We start from the raw sequence: 7,697 nt of genomic DNA on the forward strand, positions 1-7,697 counted from the left end.
TCAAAAAAAAAACAAAAACCCCAGCCACAGAAATGCTGACGCGTGGATGCCTATTGGTCCCGGTTGGTGCCACCAACCGGGTCCAAAGGCCCTCCTGCCTGGGCTCAGCGGACAGGCCACGTGGAGGCCCATCTGTCCCGGTTCTGGATTGAACCGGGACTAAAGGGTCAGGGCATTAGTACCGACCCTTTAGTTCCGGTTCATGAACCGGGACTAAAGGCCCTCACCAACCGGGACTCTAGGCCCTTTTTCTACTAGTGACGATGGAAGAAGTAAAAAAATCAGTGTATGCACAGTCCATGCAACATTAAAAGTGCACCCAAAAAAGAAAATCAAAAACTCAGTTTATTCTCATTGTTCTTTACTCAACACTTGCTTGGCCGTGTTGCTCTTTCCCCTACGCCTATTCGCTGCACGTCACAACAACACATGCCAAAAGAAATCTGGAATATAATGACTAAAAATTTGGAATATAATGCCACAAAAACTTGCAAAATTTCTTTTAAATATGAATCTCTACTCTCCCCTGTTTACGAGAATATGTTGTGCTCTAGCTAGTCTATACAGATCATACAGGTTCTATTGGTTAGGGGGTCATTAATAAGTGGAGAAATATGTATAGAGAGATATGGGTGAGAAAGGCGCAGTACCATTGCCTATGTAACGTATTAGTGTAACATTCATCAGTATTATATACCGTGAAATGTACAAGTCCAGATTGCAGACCACCCAAACATGTCACAATCCCTATATTGAGCTGATAAAGCAAAAGAACAACCAGTCAGAACATACTTAAAGTCAGGTCGATTTACAAATTGCAGGCAATGATCAAGAGTAGGTGAATTACTAACCAAAGAAAGCCTCCAGAATCAAATCGAGCATGACACCATCATGGACATCGGGTTGAAGCGATCTATTTCTAGATAATATACCTTGCATTCCTGTAGTAATAAAGCATGAACAATGATTGGATATTAGAAGAAAAAAGGATAGAAAGAAATAGTTGTGAGAGATCTTGCATTCACGTTTCATGTAACACAATGAGAGAGAGAAAAGACAGGCAAATATAAAAAATAAGGCCAAGAATTGTTTTCTTAAAGGCCTTAAAATGAACTGGTAAAGAAAAACAAACCCCATTGAAGAAAAGAACAAAATATGTGCTTCAGGTAGAAGCATCAGTCACCAGGCTCACATCATTGTTCTTTGCCATGGTGCAGGCTTTGGTGCTGAATGTAGAATCTAGGCTTCCTCCTGACTACCCTTCTAATGGTATCCTCTCCTGCCTCAATCTACGTTGCGTGGATACTTCAGAAAGCGCATGTATCCATCCGGATACTGCCCCGATACGTATCCCGTAAGTATCTCTTGATTTTTTTATTTGAAAAAAAGAAAATAATGTTCGGTACTCCTGGGATACTGCTGCCATACATTTTGGATACCTCAAACCCCTCGTTCAACCTGAAATCCCCTCAATAGAAAAGACGCACGTTTGAAGATTCCCAACATGGGCGTGAGTTCATGTCAAAACATGACTGTCAATGTTCTTGTTCACCAGCCATGTTGCTCTAATTTCCCCTACGCCTATTCTCTGCACATCACAACAACACATGCCAAAAGAAAATCTGGAATATAATGACTAAAAATTTGGAATATAATGCCACAAAAACTTGCAAAATTTCTTTTAAATATGCATCTCTACTCTCTCCTGTTCAGGAAAATATGTTGTACTCTAGCTAGCATATACAGATCATACATGTTCTATTGATTGGGGGGTCACTAATCAGTGGAGAAATATGTATAGAGATATATGGGTGAGAAAGGCGCAGTACCATTGCATATGTAACATATTAGTGTAACAATCATCAGTATTATATACCTTGAAATGTACAAGTCCACATTGCAGACCACCCAAACATGTCACAATCCCTATATTGAGCTGATAAAGCAAAAGAACCAGTCAGAACATACTTAAAGTCAGGTTGATTTACAAATTGCAGGCAATGATTAAGAGTAGGTGAATTACTAACCAAAGGAAGCCTTCAGAATCAAATCGAGCTGACACCATCATGGATCATTAGGTTGAAGCGATATATTTTCTAGATAATATACCTTGCATTCCTGTAGTAATAAAGCATGAACAATGATTGGAGATTAGAATAAAAAAGGATAGAAAGAAATAGTTGTGAGAGAGATCTTACATTCACATTTCATGTAGCACACTTAGAGAGAGGAAAAGACCGGCAAATATAAAAAATAAGGACAAGAATTGTTTTCTTAAAGGCCTAATTAAAATGAACTGGTAAAGAACAGCAAACCCCATGGAATAGAAGAACAAAATATGTTCTTCAGGTAGAAACATCAGTCACCAGACTCACATCATTGTTCTCTGCTATGGTGCAGGCTTTGGTGCTGAATGTAGACTCTAGGCTTCCGCCTTACTGCCCTTCTCATGGTATCCTCTCATGCCTCAAGCACCCAATCGACTTCTCCAATCTCCAACTTGCCCATGTGTTGCAGCATGTCCCAAAAAGAGACAAACATGAGGTACTGCGTCTTCCCGGGACATCAACCTATGTACAAAAAGATTTCTTAGTATTACTTCATACTCCGTACTTCATAGCTGGAAGAAAGTAATATTAAAGGAATGGTTCAATCACAGTATAACCTAGAAGTGTAAAAATTAGAGAGAAATCTTAACCTTTAGACAAGCTAAGACAACTTCCCCAACTTTGTCCCATCCGCTTCTAGACTTCACACGCGCACCACGATTGTGCTACTTATACATGCCTATATTAGAACAGATTCGGCAGAAAGCAGGTCAATTGGCATGAAGATAAATATATAAGGGTGTATGTAAGATCTCACATCTGTAAGTACTCAACCGTTTTTTGTGCGTCCACACTCTGCAAGCATTACCAAAGATGAGTGGATCTAGTTGAGAGTTTAAAAGCAAGGTGCATATATTCAGATTTTTTTAAAATGTTTTGGTATGTTTTATTGCGTGGGTGCACCAAGGTGGGGTTCAGCCACTACTTTCCCTATATTCAAATGTAAGTCATATTGGCACACATGCAGCTCTACATCTACACTGAAGTCTGAATTTGAAAAAAATTTGAAATAGATAGTAGTGTCTACACTCTTCATGTAGATCACAATATCACATTATAATCCTCTACAATGGTTACATGTAAAGCAAATTTGGAGGCATATACAACTAAAAAGTAAATCATTGTATCATGTAAATGACATACTAATATGGACCATGGAATAAAATACTATTGGAAGGCATGTCTGCAAGGATTGTTTAGAAACTTGATCACCGTATCATGAAAATGATATTGCAAGAGCCGTGCACATTCCCATGCTTTGACTAAAATAGAGCATTTGCAGTTCCTGCTTGGATGCTCACTTTCTTTCTGTTTACTCACTTCATATGCTATCCCCCGATCAAATCAACAGCTAGCCAACCAGCTCTACTTTTGCAGTTTGCATTCAACACTCCAAAGGGAAAATTAGAGGCCACCCATGGCTTCAAGGATGAGGTAGTAACAGCAAGGTCGATGAGTAGCGAGAGCGCACCAGACACGGCCGCCCCAGCCCCTCCTCCTCGACGGCACCGCAGAGATTGAGCCGCTACCGCACAGGGAGAGCCTAAGGAGCCGGTCAAGGAGACAGTACTGGCACACATCGTTGTAGACACAAGGAGATAGTACGGTCACACTTCATCCTCCATTAACTCTAACATGAGCATGTAGGCGCCTGCTACAGAAAACGGGCGTGTAAAAATCCGCACGAGGATGCAAAGAAAATGGACAGTAAGGGGCCTTCTTTGTCAAAAATGATGCATCTAGTTGGTTAACAAACTGCAGCTCAAAGAAAAAAAATCAATTACTTGGTAAAAATGTCCCGATAATTCCTGGCAAGAAGCTATGTTGCAACAAAGATTAATCTTAAATTACCAATCACCTCCAAGCATGTTCTTACGTCCAGCCAAAGCTATGACACCTTCATCAGGAAATAATATATTTCAAACATGAGTACATGACTCACGTAGCTAGTTCCATATACATACCCTGGGTGTATACACGACTGCAAGTTCAGGCGACAGTGTGATGCTTCCAGTAGTGAAGCCCCATGAATCGTCCATTTATTTATCCACTCAAGGCATTTATATCTTCCCCCATTCTCCTATCATCTACATTCTCACCTGTAAAGACATCAGATAATCAATAATGTCGAAGAGCCATCGTTATTTTTAACTACTTAAGGGCAGCCAGCCATAGGAACGTAGCAGGTACTGAACCAAATAATAACAAAGAGATATAAAGGATTTTGAATTTTTAAACCACAGTTAGTCTATGAAGAGCATCTATATAGCAAACAAATATGAACTTTCACAACAATAAGGAACGACAAGTAATTACTTTGCTCCCTTAATAGTTGATACTGGTATGCACCCATATGATCTTTCTGAAATTAGTACCTTCAATGGACCAATATTAGTATTATCAGAGGCCCAATATCTACTCCAACATGAAAAACAAATCGTGGTGTAAAAAGAGATATACAGCTGGTTCAACTTATTCAAGAGATTAACAAAGAAAGAAAATCTCCGCAATTAGAGTATATAGCTTCCGTCTGAAGATATGGACATGCTTTGGTATTTGTTAAATAAGTAAGCAATATCAAACTTGAGGTTTCTTCATGGAGCTGAAATCACTTACAAACTCAGTTAAGGAGGGAGATATCAAAACAAAAATGCTAATTACTCTATCATATGGAAATAGAAATACATCAGAGAGCAGTTACTGGAAAATCAAGGATCCTGATTTATATGCACGAACACTGATGGCCTGACTAGGTGATTTATATGCACGTTTGGCTGTCGGTGAGCTACGACTGGTGCGTGTAGTACGCGCTGCTTGCCGGTGGCAGCGACGGAGGAGGGGCCATTCGGATTAGATCAGAGGGCTAGGGTTTCTACGGGGAGGAAGCAAAGGCCACACCGAGGAAAAGTTCGTGCGTGATTGACTGTTGCGGTTAGGATTTGGGACCATGCTGATAGTGTCGTTCTAGGGCTCAGAGTAGGGACGGAGGAGACAGCGAGGAATCACAACAACGAGGAGGCGGGGGGAAGGGGGGCGTGTTCCATGGGAGACGGGGGGGACCGCTGGTGAGAAGGAGGGGGGAGGAGGCGTCGTGGGGGAGGGGAACAAGGGAGCGTGGGCCGCGGGAGCGGAGGCACGGGCCAAAATTGGGGTGTAGCGAGAGCACGGAGAAGGAAGAAGCTTACCGTCGCCGTCGGGTTCCTTCGCCGCTGCGCGCTCGTCGACCTGCTGGAAGAGAGCTCTAGCGTGCTGCGGCTGCGGTTGCGGCGGCTGCAGCGCAAGGAACCGTAGAGCGCGGGAGGCAGGAAAGGTCAACGAACACCATGCTGTTACGGCGGCAGCGTGAGGAACCCTAGCGCATGCGAGGGGATCTGGGACACGAGCGACTCGTGCGATGTCGAACCGTTTTTCTTCTGAACCCCGGAGGAAAACAGCGTGGAGTGGTCGTGGTGGGAGGGGGACGAAAAAAACTCAAAGAAAATAAACCGTGAAAACTATTCACCAACTGCTTCATTAGGAGTAGAGATAACTTTTGAAGAAGAGGAAAATATTACTAATAATTGGCACCTTCAGTCATGATGCAAAAAAATTAAAATCTAATCGACATTTATTTCCAAAAGATAGTGCCATTTCTGCTATTTGGAGAGGACACAGAAGGAGGTCAGAGTTTTTACTTTAGAACCTTCAAATTTCAGTAACCTAATGTGATTGACAACAATAAAACTTATCAAACGACTGCCAAGTCAGGATTTCGGTAATTTTGTCTCCTCGGAATCGTATGGTGCGAGGGTGCCGCTGCGACCAGTAATGGGTAATCTGCAAGCACACAAAAAAAACCTCAAAATAATAATAGAAATCCATCATCCATCTCCCAACAACTTCACTATCCTCATATCTATTCTTGGCGATATGCGAGCAAACGGGTAATCCCATGGTGATTGGTAGGAGGGCAATAAAATCAATGAGAGGGTTCAGGTGGAGAGATTGGTGAATCTGCAGGTAGAGAGATCCGACGGCGAGGCCGCCGTGTATACTCCTTGACCCTGCGCCGCGCCGCTGTTGCATTCGTGCTCAATCGCCGTGCTGCTGCACCGTCAGGGGGTCCAAGATGTCGGGTCCTTGGAAGATGAATCATCTTGGTAAACATTTATTTTTTGAGAGAATCTTGGTAAACATGGTAATGCTGAAAGTCGGGAATGGGATTATCTTGATTTGGATTTGGCCGGATTGCTTGGAGATTAGTCGTCGGAGAGAGTTTCACCTAGTGGAACGTACGACCCGGGTCGTCTACGATTTTTTCCCTGAGAGATCCTACTACTCTGTTGTAAAGGGAGCAATTTGCGAGCGTTAATTAATAAATAATGTCCTTCCTTCCACTAGCTATGCATGCTTTGGCAAGTCATGGGAGGTCTTTCATCGCAGAATCCTGTAAGTACACCACGAATCAAAGAAAGGCTGGATGGTTTCCTTCGCCGGCTTTAAAAAGAGGGATGCGATGGTGTTGCTAATTAACATACATGGATCAGGCTTAGCAAACATGATTTGATGAAAACCAAAAAGGGTTAAAAAACGGAAAATCGGTCGGGTGGTGGTGCCGTGGTGGACGATCGAGAAGCAGGACGAACGTAAGACTGGAGACACAATTAGATTTTTTTTATCTCTATTCCTAATGGAGTAGTTGGTGAATAGTCCGCGCGGTTTATTTTCGCTGTTTTATTTTCGTCATCCCCACCACCATTTTTTTTCGTCCCACCACCACCGTTTTTTTCGTCCTCCTTCCCACCTTGGTTTTTTTTGTAGATTGTTTTCGTCCCTCCCCGCACAAAAGAAAACCGAAGTACTTTTCACGACTCCACGCAGACCTAACCTAAATCCCATCGATCCGTCTCTGCGTCCGCCGCCGCCCCTCTCGCGCTACCTCCCCGCCTCATCCTGCTGCTTCCCCAGCCCACGGCGACGCCACGCTGGGATGGAGATCGGGGCTGAGGTGAGGAGGGCTGAGAGTCCCTCGATTTCTGTCTAGGGTTCCCCGCCATGCCGTCGCCTCGGCCACACGCCTCGCGCCGCCCAGCCCCGCCCGACGCCGATGCCACGCCTCGCTCGCCATCGAGGTCGCCCAATGCAGCCCAACCACGGTGTGCATCCGCCACTTGGGCGCATGGACTGCGGTATTGTCGCAGGGGCACCTGTGGAAGCCGGGACGAGGACAGACACATCCAGATCAGGTGCTCGCGCCTGATCTTGATTAGTGTGGCCGCCCAATCCATCTCCCTCTATTCCGTGGTCGACTCCAGCGGTGGTGATGGGCTCATCGACCATGGCACATGGGCGGCTTCCACTCAACGACCTCTGCTGCCTGCAACGTGTGGTGATGTGCATGCATGACCGGCAGCCATGGCAGATAGTACCGTAGGCAGCATGCCGCGTTGGTCTGACGACGTCAAGGTACTGTATTATTTTTGCTTGATCCAGGTACTTTTTTTTGCGGGAAGCTAAATCCAGGTACTTAATCTTTGCCTACTAAAGATGGGTTGATCCAGGTACTTAATCTTTGCCTACTAAAGATGGGTTGATCCATGTAGTAATCTG

General features: G+C 44.1%; 1 long non-coding RNA gene across 1 annotated transcript; it reads right to left on the reverse strand.

Annotated features, from left to right (window-relative positions):
- Positions 1 to 899: 899 nt before the first annotated feature.
- On the reverse strand, positions 900 to 2,449 carry LOC119289728. Its single transcript, XR_005141596.1, has 4 exons — positions 2,376 to 2,449; positions 2,028 to 2,118; positions 1,877 to 1,936; positions 900 to 941 (listed from the first exon to the last, which is right to left on the reverse strand). It is a non-coding gene; the product is annotated as an uncharacterized LOC119289728 (long non-coding RNA).
- Between the last annotated feature and the right edge of the window lie 5,248 nt (positions 2,450 to 7,697).

Source organism: Triticum dicoccoides, chromosome 4A, assembly GCF_002162155.2.
Source record: "Triticum dicoccoides isolate Atlit2015 ecotype Zavitan chromosome 4A, WEW_v2.0, whole genome shotgun sequence".
NCBI lineage: Eukaryota > Viridiplantae > Streptophyta > Magnoliopsida > Poales > Poaceae > Triticum > Triticum dicoccoides.